General features: G+C 37.8%; 1 long non-coding RNA gene across 1 annotated transcript in view; it reads right to left on the bottom strand.

Moving 5' to 3' along the window:
• The window catches only part of LOC148778056 (uncharacterized), a 73,228-nt gene that overhangs the window by 48,004 nt on the left and 6,279 nt on the right, over window positions 1-18,945 (bottom strand). Inside the window, exon 2 of the long non-coding RNA XR_016037204.1 lies at window positions 4,790-4,848. This is a non-coding gene — a long non-coding RNA (uncharacterized LOC148778056). The remainder of the gene's footprint in view (window positions 1-4,789; window positions 4,849-18,945) is intronic.

Below are 18,945 nucleotides of genomic sequence, written 5' to 3'. Positions count from 1 at the left end.
ATTAATCCCCCTGGGGTCAGTATTTGAGATTATCTTCTGACCCTATTTTTCCTGTAAAACATCAGCATATTTCAGATATCTTTGGTCATCCTCATCATGATGATGAGATGCTAAACATGGTCAGATAAATTCGTATTTTAATACTCTTTAATCTTGTGATTTTCTAGTTTATTAGCTTATGGCAAATGCCAGCTAGGAACTAAAAAGCTTCTTGGATGAGGAAAAACAGTCATCTATTTAAGAGCAATTTAATCATAATGACAATTTTCTATTTGACTTCAACTCAAATGAAAAACTGATCATCAGAAACATGAAAAGCAAAAGAAGAGAATTTACACTAGCACAGTTGTCAGATAACAATTAACCTGTAAAGATCACCATTTCTAGAGTAATATAATAATGTGCTGGTAACTACAATGTCTCAGGCGAAAGAGAATAGGAACATTTTATAGTGTGAAACTAACAATTTTTCTCTTTGATTCTCTTAAGCTTGGAAAATAACAGTTGCTTAAACCACAAACACCTATCACCTCAAAGTTTCCAAGTGAAAAATAAATTGGCACGTAAAAAACAGTAGGTGGTTTGGACAGGTTTCATTAAATCAAATTATTTTAAAGTTGCAGCTTATATTTAGAACTTTCACTTCTAAAATATGATGGTGCTCAAGCAGGCATACGGGGCTAAACAATCGCTACTAACAGAATCCCCATCTACATTTGGAGAAGTATTTTGCATTAAATTTGAGGTTAGAGGTCCTCTGAATAAAGCACCTTGGAAGCATATTTAAGGAGCAAATTCAAAGACTGTATAACAGAGACTATTAACTGCCTATCTAATATATAGTCTCCTCCTCTTCCTAAGAAATATAATCCCTACATTATAGGGAAGAGTGATATGTCTGTCTACAAATTTTCAGCCTCTTCAAAATAGGAGATACAAATATGAATCTTTTGGTGTGTGGTGGTGGCGGCGGTGGCGGTGTTCTGGGAAGAAAACAATAGGATGATTCTACAAGCCCTTTTCTTTCCTTCTCTAGTACTTAGAAAAAGAATGCGTTTGTGCTATCTTAAAAACATAAGGCAAATTTAAAGAAGAGATGCCAACATTCAGGTGGCAGAGTAAAAAGACAGCAGGATCCCATGGATGACTGACTATGCTGCTGCCATTCTACTCCAGGGCAGATTACTTGTAGACTTCTTTTCATGAAAAAAGATATTAACTAGTTTAAGTCATTGCTAACTGGGTTTTACACTGCTGCTGGTGGTTTTACACACAAGCAACCAAATCCTATCCTAATATAGATTCTCTATAGACCATGTAAAATATTCTTTACTAACAAATACCAAAGAAAATTTAAGCTTTATTTAAATAGCACAGGTAAGGGGAAGAAATAAAAAATGATAATTAAGTACATCTGGGCTTTTTGATAATTTGAGTCAATGCAGTGTTTAATAGTGTGGGTGTGTGTGGGACGTTGTATTGGGTGGATACAGATATTGGATTAGAGGTGATTCTTACTCCTGGGGTAGTCAGCCATGTTAAAGTATTAGAATATTGTTCCCTCAACTTTATCCAAGTGGAAAGATATGATGCTTACCTTTCAGTTCAGTTCAGTTCAGTTCAGTCGCTCAGTCGTGTCCGACTCTTTGCGACCCCATGAATCACAGCACTCCAGGCCTCCCTGTCCATCACCAACTCCCGGAGTTCACTCAAACTCATGTCCATAGAGTCGGTGATGCCATCCAGCCATCTCATTGTCTGTCGTCCCCGTCTCCTCCCACCCCCAATCCTTCCTAGCATCAGACTCTTTTCCAGTGAGTCAACTCGTCGCATGAGGTGGCCAAAGTATTGGAGTTTCAGCTTTAGCATCAGTCCTTCCAATGAACACCCAGGATTGATCTCCTTTAGAATGGACTGGTTGGATCTCCTTGCAGTACAAGGGACTCTCAAGAGTCTTCTCCAGCATCACAGTTCAAAAGCATCAGTTCTTCGGTGATCAGCTTTCTTCACAGTTCAACTCTCACATCCATACACGACCACGGGAAAAACCACAGCCTTGACTGCTGCTGCTAAGTCACTTCAGTCGTGTCAGACTCTGTGTGACCCCACAGACGGAAGCCCACCAGGCTCCCCCTTCCCTGGGATTCTCCAGGCAAGAACACTGGAGTGGGTTGCCATTTCCTTCTCCATTGTGTGAAAGTGAAAAGTGAAAGTGAAGTCGCTCAGTTGTGTCCGACCCCCAGTGACCCTACGGACTGCAGCCTACCAGGCTCCTCCATCCGTGGGATTTTCTAGGCAAGAGTACTGGAGTGGCTTGCCTTGACTAGATGGACCTTTGTTGGCAAAGTAATGTCTCTGCTTTTTAATATGCTATCTAGGTTGGTCATAACTTTCCTTCCAAGGAGTAAGCGTCTTTTAATTTCATGGCTGCAATCAGCATCTGCAGTGATTTTGGAGCCCAAAAAAATAGTCTGACACTGTTTCCCCATCTATTTTCCATGAAGTGATGGGACCAGATGCCATGATCTTTGTTTTCTGAATGTTGAGCTTCAAGCCAACTTTTTCACTCTCCTCTTTCACTTTCATCAAGAGGCTTTTTTTGTTCCTCTTCACTTTCTGCCATAAGGGTGGTGTCATCTGCATATATGAGGTTATTGATATTTCTCCCGGCAATCTTGATTCCAGCTTGTGTTTTTTCCAGCCCAGCTTACCTTTACTAACTACTAAATTATATTTTTAATGTATGCCTAACCAGCACATTTTCAATATTATGAACTCATTTTACAATAGGTTTTCTAGGATAGTATAGAAACATTTTTTACATAGAAATTACAGTTTAGGAAACTATACATTATGAAGAGGAGAAGGGGAAGACACAGGATGAGATGGTTGAATGGCATCACTGACTCAATGGAAATGAGTTTGAGCAAACTCCAGGAGATAGTGAAGGGCAGGGGAGACTTGCCTGCTGCAGTTCATGGGGTCTCAAGGAGTTGGACACAACCTAGCAACTGAACAATAACAATAACAAAGACACTATGAAGAGGAAGTCGAGACAAGAAAAAGGGAGACTTCCTAATTGCTTTCAGTAAGCTTCCAGTCTAGTTATGAGGTTTAATTTATACCTTTCCCTGGGGATTTGAGGTTGATTTGACTTTTATGTTTACAAAGGCATGAAATTTAAGATTAAAACAGATTTTCAGGGGATAACAAAATTTGGTAATTCCTTTGTGCTTTACTGCTAGAATTTTCCTGGTATCAAGGAAGATCTTAACATTTGAGTTCTGACTCCCAGTGAAAAATTTCAATCTACCCTTTTTTTGTATTAAAATTATAGCCACCTAATGTAGCCGTTGTGTGTATGGTCTTCCCCTCTGAATTTTACCGTGAGGATATGTTGGTGCTGAACCTCTTCTGCAAAGGAAAAGGTTGGAAATCTGTGGTTTCCTGTAAATGCTCCTTACTCTACTTTCAGTGAAAAGTAGTAGTCTTGTTCTTCTTTGGGACACAACTTTCTCAAATCTTTCTTTGTGTGTGTGTGTGTTTTACAGAGCCTGTAGATTGTTTCCAAAAAGTAATTTTAGCCATTATGGTGCAGGGTCAGCTGGGGGCCGTCAAACTATTTCCGTGGGTTATTCAAATCTAACACCGACCAAGATAATAGCTCAAGAAGCAACTAACGGCCCTTGTCCGCAGTACTGAGCACATGTATCAGGATGACCCATACATTTTAAACAGTCTTTGTATCGATTCACAACTCTTTCAAAGTTTAAAACTGGGCTAAGTTGTATACACGAGCAAAGTCATAGAACAATGATCATTTAACATACAGAGGGCATGACATTTGATTATATCTAAGCTTCTTCAAATGCCAAGAAGAATCTGGAGAAAGATATTTGATATTGACTTTTAAAAGGTCCACACAGATAAAATTAATAAATCTTATTAAAGTTTATTTTAAGGATATTGATTTTAAAGTAGAAATGCACCCACAAAGAAAGTCCCGCGATAAAGGCTAATGTGTAAATTCCTTTAAAATCCATAGTTACTGTAATTATATGGAGCATTTTACAAGCAACCAGGGACTTCTTTGGATAGATGACTGAAATTTAATCAGTTTCTGGCACAGACTGCCTTTCTTTCCCACCTCAAATTTCCAAAGCACTATTTCTAGGGCAGACCTGTTCAGATAGTGAACCTTTATTATCACATTTGATCTGTCTTTGAGCACTTTCCTAAAGAAAGGCTTCCACAGATCTCATAGAATATAAAGGAATAGAATGATTTTTCTCAATAGCGCATGTTCATCCTCCCGCCCCATTCCATTCTCAGCAAACTTAATTCAGCTCTACAGTCTGGATTTTATAATCACATGGAGCATTATGTATGAAATGCATAAAACATCGATGTGCTAATGCTGCCATCAGAGACTATCTGATAAAAAGTAAGCATATCCCTTTGTACTCTTAGGACATAAGTGTTTGTCCTGAACCTCTTTAAAAAACAACTTATTTCCTTTCTAAGCATTTTGGGTTTTATTTGTATTGAGTAGCCTAGGTCTGCCAGTCTGCTGAAGAGAAATCTGAGTCAGATGTAGTTTTTTAGGCAAGAAGAAACTGGAAAAATAATCACAAATGATGAATGTGAAAATTAAGCTACCTTTAGAGTTTATGTTTTACAAGAATGGAATCGATCAGTTTATCTCCCAGCTGATTTAAAGCATATCTGATTATTTCTGATGGTTCAGGATGCAATGGTCTGAAAGTCTAAATAGAATTCTTAGACTTACCTTTATTGAAACTTGAGGATCTGAAGATATAACTGTCTGGATTGATTACTATATTTCTGCTGTGGAGAAAAATAACAGCCCTTATTCACTGCTTTTTGTTCACGTCTTTGTTAATGTGCTTAATATATTTCTGTCCCGAGAGAAAACTAATTTTTAAAAAATTCTTTTGTATTGTCGTTCACTTAAACTTAGATTCTTTGAACATAGTTGGATTGCAGTGCGACATCTGAGTCCTAGAGATCAATTGATAGTTGTTAAAGATCATGAAGAATGGCCCATTAAAACAGTTAGTATATGACAAATAACAATGTTTGTGTTTAGTGTGGAAATTTATCAACTAGACAGAGCACTTATTCCTGAGACCGAATGAGTCTCCTTGAACCAAGTTATTAATCAGTCAGTGCCCTAGTCTTAACAGATTGTCTTATTAGAATTGAACTCTAATGTGATAGATACTATCCCCGAACCAGAATCACAAAGCTCACAATTATTATGGAAGACTAAAATCTATGAAAAAGAAAAACAAACTTTTTGTTCTAAGGACTGAGATGCTTTGCCTCAAATCTTTGGCTCTTATTACATGCAGGTATGCCATGAAATTCCTGGCTATGTGGCCAATTTTTTTCCCCACTCTCCATTTAAGGTGGGATCACACACCAAGATATCATGACAAATTTAAGGACATTGTGTTCCTCCCCACTACATATATTTATACAGACCACACTGCAGAATCTCTAATATACAAAGCTTTCACAGGGTTAAAAAAAAAAAAAAAAAAAAGAATCACTACCAAGGGGAAGGAAAAAAGATTGTTTTGGCTGGCAAGTGGTATTAATTCTCAGCAAGATGCTCCACGTGTGCTTAGAAGAAATCATCACAGCTTTCTATCCCCTGTGGAGTCTCTGAGGGTAGACACCCTTAAGAGCTGTGAGTCATGGGGTTGAGCACTCATGACAACTGGGTTGAATATCATCTTAAATGACAATGCCAATCAGTGAGTATCGATTGTCTGGAAGTGCTGGGTGAAGAAGGATGCTTGAGGCTAAGTTTAAGCACAGCAAGAAAGAAAGCCATAATAAATTAGTGACATTTGTTAAAAGAGAGTTTAGGTATGATGGAAGAGAACTCTCAGCTTCTAACCTCTGCAACCCAATTCTGGTATGATGTTGACCTTTGCTAACTCAAGAGGGGAAGTGAACATTTCAGTGTACAACCAGTAGTTGCTTGATGTGACCAATAGCATCCTGGTACAAAGGTGCCATGTGACCTAGCAATTAAATGGTTTACCAAACACATGTGGTGATCTAAGTGAAAATCTTCTTTGATTTCTTCTCAAGAATTAAAACTTGATATCTGGAATTAAACACAATAGTATTGAAAAAGACTGAAGTCCAGTCTTCCACAAAGTGCAGAAATCCTTAAAAAAAAATCTTAAATATCTTTTGAGACTTTGATCTCTGCTAATATCACTACTTATTCCCTTCTAAGGCATTCTTCCTCTTCTTCTTTTTTTTTTTTTTTTGGATAGTCTAGTTTCTGCGGAAGAGTTCTTTTGTGGACTGAGTTGAAATTGACCTTCTGGTAAATTTGACATTGTGGTTATGGATCGATTCTTTTGAAGAAAACAAAACAAATCTTTGCTCACTTCCATCTGAAATTCAGCACATATTCACCCAAATGATATAAAAACTCTCTTTACAGTTTTTTTAGTTTTTACTATTGTTTAAACAATTGATTCTACCTCTCAAAGTTTTTGTGGCCAAAACAAGGCATTTGAACTTTTGCTTTAAAGTTTCTTCAACTCGTTCTCAATAATTCATCTAGCTATGCCAGAAAATGGGGGTCTTGCTTGGCACCATATTTCATTTTCTAAAAGCACGTTCAATCCATCATCATATTCTCTTGATATTTCCTCCCAAATGTCTTTGAACCTCTCTTTTTTTCAGTCTCTACCTTCTTCACATGATTCAAATAACCTTTATTTCTTGACTGCAGGTGTGCATGCTAAGTTGCTTCTGTTATGTCTGACAATTTGCAACGTTATGGACTGCAGCCCTCCAGGCTCTTCTGTCAATTGATTCTCCAGGCAAGAGTACTGGAGTGGGTTGCCATGCCCTCTTCCAGGGGATCTTGCTAATCCAGGGATCCAACCCACATCTCTTAAGACTCCCGCAGTGGCAGGAGGGTTCTTTACCACTAGCACCACCTGGGAAGCTCTGTCTCTTGCCTCTGAAGTAGATCTCCCACATCTAAGTCCTTTCCACTGTATGATCCAAACAAAGTCAGAGAGATCTTTGTAAAAAGCAAATCTCCTTGCCTTACTCTGTGCTTAAACTCTTCAGTAGCTTCTCCTGGAACTTAGGATAGAAGTCTTAATGTTACTCCAAAGGGGCTACAATAATCTGGCTTCACTTTCTTCTCAAAAGTTTTTTCTAATTTATTTATGTGCTCTAATCACCTGTTCCTCAGTTTTTAAGTTTTATTAAACTCTTTTTCACCTTAGGGACCTTGAGTATGAGACTTTGCATTTGCCATTATCACTACTTCGAATAAAGTCTGCCCTCCCCCATTATTTGATTCAAATGTTAATTTTTCAGAAAGCATCCCTTGACAGTATATTCCATCCCAATTATATCAAATCAGTTTATTTTTTATTGTAGTATTTTCTATCCTTTCTTATCATTATTTATTGCAAAGTCTCATACTCAAGTCCCTAAGGTGAAAAAGAGTTTAATAAAATTTAAAGATTGAGGAACTGGTCATTAGAGCTGCTGCTGCTGCTGAGTCACTTCAGTCGTGTCCAACTCTGTGTGACCCCATAGACGGAAGTCCACCAGGCTCCCCCGTCCCTGGGATTCTCCAGGCAAGAACACTGGAGTGGGTTGCCATTTCCTTCTCCAATGTGTGAAAGTGAAAAGTGAAAGTGAAGTCGCTCAGTCGTGTCCGACCCTTAGCGACCCCATGGACTGCAGCCTACCGGGCTCCTCCATCCATGGGATTTTCTAGGCAATAGTACTGGAGTGGCTTGCCATTGCCTTCTCTGTTTTCTAATTTATTTATGTGCTCTAATCACCTGTTCCTCAGTTTTTAAGTTTTATTGAACTCTTTTTCACCTTAGGGACCTTGAGTATGAGACTTTTCATTTGCCATTATCACTGCTTCGAATAAAGTCTGCACTCCCCCATTATTTGATTCAAATGTTAATTTTCCAGAAAGCGTCCCTTGACAGTATATTCCATCCCAATTATATCAAATCAGTTTATTTTTTATTGTAGTATTTTCCATCCTTTCTTATCATTATTTATTGCAAAGTCTCATACTCAAAGTCCCTAAGGTGAAAAAGAGTTTAATAAAAGTTAAAGGCTGAGGAACTGGTCATTAGAGCACATAAGTAAATTAGAAACAACAATGCTAGAGGAAAGTAGAGCCAGACTATTGTAGATCTGATAGAGTGCCTGATGAACTATGGATGGAGGTTCGGGACACTACAGGAGACAGGAATCAAGAGCATCCCCAAGAAAAAGAAATTCAAAAAAGCAAAATGGCTGTCTGAGGAGGCCTTGCAAATAGCTGAGAAAAGAAGAGAAAAGAGCAAAGGAGAAAAGGAAAGACACACCCATTTGAATGAAGAGTTCCAAAGAACAGCAAGGAGAGATAAGAAAGCCTTCCTCAGTGAAAATTGCAAAGAAATAGAGGAAAACAATAGAATGGGAAAGACTAGAGATCTCTTCAAGAAAATTAGAAATACCAAGGGAACATTTCATACAAAGATGGACTCGATAAAGGACAGAAATGGTATGGACCTAACAGAAGCAGAAGATATTAGGAAGAGGTGGCAAGAATACACAGAAGAACTGTACAAAAAAGATCTTCATGACCCAGTTAATCACGATGGTGTGATCACTCACACTCACCTAGAGCCAGACATCCTGGAATGTAAAGTCAAGTGGGCCTTAGAAAACATCACTATGAACAAAGTTAGTGGAGGTGATGTAATTCCAGTTGAGCTATTTCAAATCCTGAAAGATGATGCTGTGCAAGTGCTGCACTCAATATGCCAGCAAATTTGGAAAACTCAGCAGTGGCCACAGGACTGGAAAAGGTCAGTTTTCATTCCAATCCCAAAGAAAGGCAATGCCAAAGAATGCTCGAACTACCGCACAATTGCACTATTCTCACATGCTAGTAAAGTTATGCTTAAAATTCTCCAAGCCAGGCTTCAGCAATACGTGAACCATAAACTTCCAGATGTTCAAGCTGGTTTTTTTTTTTTTTTAATTGGAGGCTAATTATTTTACAATATTGGTTGGTTTTGCCATACATTGACATGAATCTGCCCCGGGTGTGCATGAGTTCCCCTTCCTGAACCCCCCTCCCAGCTCCCTCCTCCCCTTATCCTCCCTCTGGGTCATCCCCGCACACCAGCCGCAAGCATCCTGTAACATGCATCGACCCTGAACTGGCGATTCATTTCACATATGATAATATACATGTTTCAATGCCATTCTCCCAAATCATCCCACCCTCACCCTCTCCCACAGAGTCCCAAAGACTGTTCTATACATCTGTGTCTCTTTTGCTGTCTTGGAGATCCAACCAGTCCATTCTAAAGGAGATCAATCCTGGGTGTTCATTGGAAGGACTGATGCTAAAGCTGAAACTGCAATACTTTGGCCACCTCATACGACGAGTTGACTCACTGGAAAAGACTCTGATGCTGGGAGGGACTGGGGGCGGGAGGAGAAGGGGACGACAGAGAATGAGATGGCTGGATGGCATCATCGACTCTGTGGACATGAGTTTGAGTGAACTCAAGGAGTTGGTGATGGACAGGGAGGCCTGGCGTGCTGTGATTCATGGGGTCGCAAAGAGTCGGACACGACTGAGTGACTGAACTGAACTGATATATAGTGTTATAAAATATTATAATGTATGTAATTCATGTTTTAATAAGCTTACTTAATAAGTTTTTAAAATATATTGATAAAAAGGTAGTAGTCCTCCCAATTATACAGTAAAAAGCATTTTATTTCCTTAGTTTTGAAATGAGTGCTGTGCCTTAATCATTTAAAATTAATTAAAAACAAAAATTTAAAATTTTAAAGACTAATAATAAACATATCTTATGAACTATACCTATATATATTTACATAAAGATGAAAACAATAATTCTAAAAAACTTTGACCTAGAAGGCCTGGAAGGCAAAATGGTAACTGGGTCTTATTTTCCTCTTTAGTTTATTGGCTTATTCTAATAAGTAAAATTAATGAATGGATAACAAAAACTTGTGATAATTTGAGTCATGATAGTTTTAGTCTTTATGGAACCATTCACTAGGAATATTCATCATTCCAGTTTCATTCAGAAAAGCAGTTGTTGAGAGCCACTTCTGTGATCAGCCTCAGAAATGTTATTCTCAAAGACAAATGTGATACATTAGCCAGTTGGGATCAATGGAGAAGAAATGGATGGAATTCTTCTTGTTAGATAAGAAATTTGCATATTTCACAGCTTCTTATCTGTGATGTGCTCTATTTAAAAAATCCTGTTTTGTATTTATGATTATGTTGTTCTGGTGAGCCATGGCAGGACATGGAGATGTAAAACAAATGCTGGTGCATTTACCAAAGAAATATAAGTCTGGAACCTGCTCTCAAAATCTTTCTCAAACAAACTTGCAAATGATGTTATAAACTCGTGGGGAATAAGATCAATGTTATATGCAACAGAAGGATGGAAGTAGGAGAAAAAAATATGACAGAGAGTATTAGAGTATTTAAGAACATGAGTTACGAGTTATGCTAAATATTATGACTACAGTAAGAAGAAACCATGTAAGAGAAGCTGTTTTGTATTTTTTCTAATATAAATCCAATTTTATATTATAAGGATGTTATTAGGTATATTTCCCAGGTTTTAAAAGAAATCCTGGTGTATAGTGTCCTATCACTACTATCATTACTAAGATGATTACCTCTGCAGCTACTACTATTGTAGAAGAGACACCATTTACTGAACTAACTTATGTGTCCATGGACACATAAAAATTCTTTTATATATCATTTCATTTCTCTTAAAAAAAACATATGAAGTAGGTATTAATAAATGTCAGTATTATACCCATTTTACAGATGAACGTTTGGCTTAGAAGTTAAAGAAATTGTTTAAAGTCTCACATCTTATAAATGGTAGAGCCAGGAATGGAATATAAATTTTTCTGATTCTAAAGATGGATTCTTAATTTTTAAGCTCTATTGAAGTAAGCATTATTTACCCAACTTAGCCACTTAACAATAATGTTTATTAATCCGATTTGTCAGATTTTGACTTCACTCTTTCTCTTCATGGAATAATGAATGGCCATTGCCAAGATGCAGAGTAATCAATATTATTGTTGAAATGTGTATCGACTAATGTAAAAGATAGTTTTGCACTCTCATTGATTAATATCAATTAAAAAGTTAATTTGTCACTTACTGGGCTTTCCACATGGTGCTAGAGGCAAAGAATCCACCTGCCAATGTAGGAGACATAAGAGATGTGGGAGGGAAGATACCCTGGATGAGGGCATGGCAACCCACTCCAGTATTCTTGCTTGGAGAATCTCATGGACAGAGGACCCTGGCATGCTACAGTTCATAAGGTCACGTAGAGACAAACACGACTGAAGTAACTTAGCAAGCGTCACTTATTATTCAACGTATAGATATATTTTCATGTTGTTTAGTCACTAAGCCATGTCTGACTCTTTTGTAACCCTATGTTCTGCAATCTGCCAGGTTCTTCTGTCCATGAAATTTCCCAGGCAAGAATAATGGAGTGGTTGCCATTTCTTTCTCCAGAGGATCTTCCTGACTTGGGGATCGAACCTGGGTCTCCTGCATTGGCAGGTAAGCCACCAGGGAGGCCCCACGTATTTTCATAATTTGATACTGTTATTGACCATATTCATAACCCAAAACACAGATATCAAGAAAACATAAAAATAACAGTATTTCATTAAAGGAATCTATATTCTTTAGAGGTGGAAAGGACTTCCCCTATTTCATTACAAATACAATATTTTGCAAATTAACTATAAACAGTCTTTAGAGTCTGGAAAATTTAATGATATAAATGTGAAAATATGCTTCATTTAGGTACGTGTGTATATTCATGATACTATCTCGGAATGTCTTCATTAAAATGTATACCTTATTAAAAATATATATGTACATGCAATCATGCCATGTTTCATAAACATATGATTATGTTTTAAATATAGCTAGCTATGCAGATATAAATAAATACGCAAACAGACCCCTACTTACAAATGATTATAGCTTAATTTCTTTTAAACAGTTATGCTTTTAAGTCAATAACTTCAATTTATATATTTAACCCACAACGCCTGATGTAGTATCCTAAGTGATATTTAAGCTAAACCCAAACACCCTGTATGGTATTTCTAGAGGTAAGCTTAATTTTATTTAACAAGTTTTAATAGGACAGTACAATTCAATTTAGTTGCTCAGTTGTGTCCGACTCTTTGCAAATCCGTGGTTGCAACAGGCCAGGCTTCCCTGTCCATCACCAACTCCTGGAGCTTGCTCAAACTCATGTCCATCAAGTCAGTGATGCCATCCAACCTGCTCATCCTCTGTCATCCCCTTCTCCTCCTGCCTTCAATCTTTCCCAGCACCAGGGTCTTTTCCAATGAGTCAGTTCTTTGCATCAGATGGCCAGAGTATTGGTTTCAGCTTCAACATCAGTCCTTCCAATGAATATTCAGGACTTATTTCCTTTAGGACTGACTGGTTTGATCTCCCTGCAGTCCAAAGGACTCTCGAGTCTTCTCTAACACCATGGTTCAAAAGGATTAATTCTTCTTCTGTGCTCAGCTTTCTCTGTGGTCCAAATCTCATACCCATACATGACTACTGGAAAATCCATAGCTTTAACTAGATGGACCTTTGTAGGCAAAGTAATGTCTCTGCTTTTTAATATGCTGTCTAGGTTGGTCATAGCTTTACTTCCAAGGAGGAAGCATCTTAATTTCATGCCTGCAGTCACCATCTGCAGTGATTTTGGAGCCCACAAAAATAAAGTCTGTCACTTTTTCCTTTGTTTCTCCATCTATTTGCCATGAAGTGATGGGACCAGACGCCATGAACTTAGTTTTTTGATTGTTGAGTTTTAAGCCAGCTTTTTCACTCTCCTCTTTTACTTTCATCAAGAGACTCTTTAGTTCCTCTTAGGTTTCTGCCGTAAAGGTGGTGTCATCTGTGTATCTGAAGTTATTGATATTTCTCCCAGCAATCTTGATTCCAGCTTGTGTTTCATCCAGCCTGGCATTTCTGGGGCCTTGCTGGTGGCTTACCTGCCAAAGCAGGAGACACGGGTTCAACCATTGGGTCAGGAAGATCCTTTGGAGGAAGAAACAGAAAGCCACTCCAGTGTTCTTGTTTGGGAAATCCCATGGACAGAGGAGACTGATGGACTGCAGTCCATGAGGCCACAAAGGAGTCAGACACAACTTAGAGACTAAACAACAACATGAAAATACATCTGCACACTGAATGATAAGTGATGCATGCTAAGGAGCTTTCAGTTCAATTCAGTTCAGTCGCTCAGTCGTGTCCGACTCTTTGCGACCCCATGAATCACAGCACGCCAGGCCTCCCTGTCCATCACCAACTCCCGGAGTTCACTCAAACTCATGTCCATCGAGTCGGTGATGCCATCCAGCCATCTCATTCTCTACTGTCCCCTTCTCCTCCCACCCCCAATCCTTCCCAGCATCAGAGTCTTTTCCAGTGAGTCAACTCGTTGCATGAGGTGGCCAAAGTTTTGGAGTTTTAGCTTTAGCATCAGTCCTTCCAATGAACATCCAGGACTGATCTCCTTTAGAATGGACTGGTTGGATCTCCTTGCAGTCCAAGGGACTCTCAAGAGTCTTCTCCAGCACCACAGTTCAAAAGCATCAGTTCTTTGGTGATCAGCTTTCTTGTTGTGTTCAATTCTATGTGATCATATGGATGGTAGCCTGCCAGGGTCCTCTGTCCATGAGATTCTCCAAGCTAGAGTACAGAAGTGGGTTGCCATGCCCTGCTCCAGATGAGCAACTCAGGGATCTTCCCAACTCAGGGATCGAACCCAAACCAAAAATGTCTCCAGATATTACCAATATCCTCTGGGAAGCAAAATCACTTCTGAGAACAATTTCTGTAAGCAGAGAAAGAGAGAGAGAGAGAGAGAGAGAGAGAGAGAGAGAGAGAGAGAGAGAACTATCTCTGTGTAGATTAATTTGCTAACTTCATGTTGACAAAAAAAGGCACAAATTATATTTGCATTCTCCCAAGTTGCTCCAGGGATAGTCTAAATTGGGGTAGATAAAAGATAGTTATGTGGATTTCTTATGTACTACTCTGATGCTGGGAAAGGTTGGGGGCGGGAGGAGAAGGGGACGACCGAGAATGAGATGGTTGGATGGCATCACCGACTCTGTGGACATGAGTTTGAGTGAACTCTGGGAGTTGGTGATGGATAGGGAGGCCTGGCGTGCTGTGATTCATGGGGTCGCGGAGAGTCGGACACGACTGAGCGACTGAACTGAACTGAACTCAAATCTGGGATCTAGTATTTACTATTCAGGGATTGCCTATTTATATTATAGATGTAAGTATAGGTACACACACACACACACACATGCACACACATTATATTATAGATGTGAGTATAGGTATACACACACACACATGCACACACATTGCAGAGACATAAATCAGAATATCTCTGATTTGGCCATGATCATGACATTTAATGGTTATCTAGCTTTCATTCCTATATCTTATCAGCAAAACATCATGAACTTACTAGAATTAAATACATGCCTTGTGGCTGAAGTGAGTTGAATCAGCCTTACAAATACTATGATACTGAATGAATTCCAAGAGTCTCCTCAGAGGGGGAATATCTCTTTAGTGAAGTTTCATTATATTTCTCTTTAAAGAAAGAATAAGCTATGAAAATGGTAAAATATGATTGGCTTAAAATACAATATATCCAACTTTAATCATTTTCTAAATCCAAAGATATTTTTAGATGAAAGCAAAGGAGGTCGTTTCCAAATCATTCTGTGAAACTTAAGCCTACCCAGAGGAAAGGTAATTTTGTTTGATCCTGAACATCAAGTGAATTTGTTCACCAAACCATTTATTCCAAAAGGTAATTAAAATAATGTAAAATTGATCCAGTATATGTTTAACAAAATTAACTAATTATAATCTGCTTAAACCATTTAACCTTTATAGTTCCCACAAAAAAAGTTTGATTTTCTTTGTAAAAATAAACAGTGTGTTTTAAAAACAAGGTACATCTTCATATACCTTTCTGTTTCTTTTTTGGTTTTTCCTTTGGTCAGTTATTCTATTCTAGGATGTCAATATAGCGAATAGAGTAGATAAGCAATTAAGGAAAAAAATAAGAGTTTCCCTTAAGTCAAGAGGACATTTGAAAAAGAAGAGAAATATTATAAGCTGAATAAATCAGATTCTACTTTTTGATATTAATAGTGAGTTCTGTTACAGTCGGTATTGATACTAATACCTCAGTACTTAAATCAAACCTCTAAACACAAATAAAACGTGCATCAATTATTCCTTCAGTCTTCAGATTGATCTATGGACAAAATAAATACATACTGCAGCTTAGCATGTTTGTTTTCAGTTTCTTTCCCTTTATTCAAGTCATTGTCAAGTATACCCTAAAAAGTACAAGTTGAAAAGTCTAATTGTCTGCCACTGACTACATTTACTTTATGCTTAATGCATTCTAATATCAGACAGAAATACTGAGTAGATAGACGTCAAGATTTGGAAGGGTTTATAGAGGCTCTTAAGTGTCCATGTGAGGTATAAAATAGTACGTAAAAGCAGAAATGTGCTGTGACAGCTCCATTCTTTTAAAAGAGTAAGTAAGTAAGTAAGAACCACCTCAGGGAAAAAATGGTAGAAGTAACCATGGGTCCCCAGAGACTTTCTAATCCACATCTGTCTATTATTAATTCATTATAACTTACTACTTTATTTTGGAGATAAAATTGTCATTTATGTCACTCCTAAAACCAAATAACATTATGAAAGACACTTCCTGGTAAAAGTATTAACAGAATTGACTGTCTTTGCTTCGTAGAGACAAACAGGTTATACACTGGGGGAAAAATGTCTGTGAATATTTTTGATACCGATGAAGCAAGTCACCCATTACACTGAGGTTAATTTGTTGGCTCATGATTTCCACTTATCCAATGATATTGAATCACATGAACAAACCTCTACATCTAATCATATTTTTTTATTGAATTGTGACCTTTAATCCACCTTCTTCTTGATTATGAATGACAGTGACCTTTATCTAATTTAAAGCAGACACTCTGATGCAAAAATATGCAAACTACACATGTAAATTCTGAATCAAACTGAAGATGAGCATAATCTAACTGGGGAGAAATTATTTCAGAAGACATTTATATTAAGGCTGAATGAGGTATCTGAGAGTAAGTGAATTAGTCAGCATACGAATGGTTGGTCGAGAGAGTTGCAAAGACCAAATGCTGTTTATATTTTCTCAGTTTCTATTTAGAAAAACTGAAATGTCAATATACATATCAATTTTTATTATTCTACTCAGCATTTTATGGCATTCAGGAAATGATCACAATGTAATAAAGTCAGACAAAATTATTTTTCAGAGGGGTTCACAAACTGTGCCTGAATATTCAATTCATTTTCATTTCGATTTTCTGCTGCATGAAAACCTGATAAAATTCAGCCATGGCACGTGTGGTATGTTGACTTCCTGATGATGTTTTATCTCATTAAGGGGAAATTTGTGCCCAATAGCAGCTGGCAGTCAGCAGTGTTTCTAGGATACATTTAGAAACTACTATCTTAAGGAAAAAAGTTAGAAGAATAAAAGAATCATGCTTGCTTTGAGAATCAGATGAACATCCCATACCAAACCTCCCTTTCCTGATTCCCCTCCTTTGTACCACCTCTTTCCTTTTTCTGTGGATTAATAAAAGTAGTTCTGAGCTGACATTACTGAGGGCAAAGCCTTCCCTGTGCACAAACTAAAACACAGCCTAGTCCTGAAATCCACTCTCCCCTTTCGCAAGCCATTCATGTTAATGCAAACTGGATGTTGGTCCTTCTCAAATTACATATCGTTTTCCATATGTACAAAAACACCAAAGTAAAAGTGTTTAGGCACATATGTCTAAAACTCATGATCTACATGTCTGCATTTTATAACATAGATTCACATGTATATAAGTTTATATATGATGAGGATTATGCCACAGCAGGGGGCCTTTGAGAGCATTTTGCTGTCAGAACCCCACCAAACTCTACCTGGCACAAGGATGTACTTTCTCGATTAACACCAGGAGGTTGTCCGATTGCTATATCTGAAATAAACAGATTTACCCTGACAGATAATCAGCATTTTGCACTGCCTAATACATGTTTATCTTCCACTATTGACATAATTACGCTAAAAGTGCACTTAATGTAATCTTTCATAGGAAATTAAACAGGGTTTAATGATATACTTATAATGAATTGGGGACAGAGTTGATGGAGAGAAATGTCAATACTAGATGTTTTGGGAGAACACATACATGAAGCAATGACGAGGGAATCAATGAATATTGGAAAAAATCAATGATAGTCTGTGTTTAAGGAATTCATTTACATAGTTTCCAAAGAAATCAGAAAAACCTTACAAAGCTGTGAAATACCCTCTTGATTTTTCCATGTTTTCTTGCTTCTTTTCTTCAGATATGTGTTCTGTTCTCACTTCACACACAGAAATTAAAAAAAAAAAGAACTTAAAATCCTCTTGGATGGATTTTATGTTTGACTAATTCATAGTCAACACTTCCAAAAGTTCTCAGTTTTAAACTTGGATACTGGGAACTCTCAGAGTGGCCTGCACAGATCTTACTCAAAAGGAAATTCAGCAAGCTCTGTAGTTAACTACCATCACTAGCGTGCCTGAGAGTTCTAACAGACATGCCATTTTAAGAGCAGCAGAAATTAACACATGCTGGTCATTAGGCATCAAGCGTTAAGGATATTAAATCAGGACCTGGGTCAGCAGAGGTAGGTGAAATATTAATTTTAATCGAAAGTATAAATATAACCCCTAGCATAGGAAGCGTCTTAAGAATTTGCTATTCACGGCTATAAAATCAGCCTCATATGAGAATTTTAAGTCCGACTGTCCTCAAGATACTATGTCAATAACAGGATCAGTGTTCTGTTGTCCCATGAATCTCTTTTCTTAGCTACAAATTTAAACTAAGCCATGAAACATTTAAATACATGTGTCTCTGAGTGGAATCCAGAGTAATGGAAATTTGATGATTTTGGAGAGAAAACAGAATTTATATGAGGAAGTACTGTTAGATGTCTTCCATTAGGTCAGCATTGCTTGAGACATACAGGAGCTATCCTTTCCATTTTCACTATAAACGGAGAAGTGCATATTTTTATTTCCAGTTTATAGATGAGGAAGCTGAAACTCAGAGAAACTAAATAATATTCCCATTAGCTGGGATCCCAACCCAGTTCTACCTGTCTGAAGCCTGAGATCTTTCTGTTTCTGCTTCCTCTGTAAACTCAATTCACATGATTTTTAAATGTCTTTGATTTTTGTCTTTCAGCAAAGGATGTAGACTTTAAACCACAGTCCTATATCTCTTGCACCCGTTAGAAATAATTCTTCCACAGTCATCTGCAGGCGGCTCTATCCCTCTCTGAATCCAACAAAATCTCCCTAACCAGAATGCAATGACTTTCACATGCTAATCAGAAGAATTTAAAAAAATCATCTTTAACATCTCCATGGCTAAGGACTGAAAAATGAAGTGACTGTGAACTGACACAACAAAATGACTCTAGCAAGAGGCCAGAGTACCCCAACTGGAGCGACAGCCATGATTTCAGTGTCTTTACTTTAAATCTTCCGAGGAAATAGGAGATATTTATCTTCCTTGGATCCTCACACCCAGAAGGGAGTCCTGCTTCCTACCCAGGTGGTGAACCCCAAACTGCTTTTTCTGTTTTACTTCTGCTAACAATGCTTCCTGAAGCTGGTGTCTTATTGCATG

The sequence above is a fragment of the Moschus berezovskii genome, chromosome 4 (genome assembly GCF_049115385.1).
Source record: "Moschus berezovskii isolate FMDL1 chromosome 4, NW_MosBer_1.0, whole genome shotgun sequence".
Lineage (NCBI taxonomy): Eukaryota > Metazoa > Chordata > Mammalia > Artiodactyla > Moschidae > Moschus > Moschus berezovskii.
Note: the sequence above shows the minus strand (reverse complement) of the source record. Positions and strands in the feature narration are given on the sequence as shown.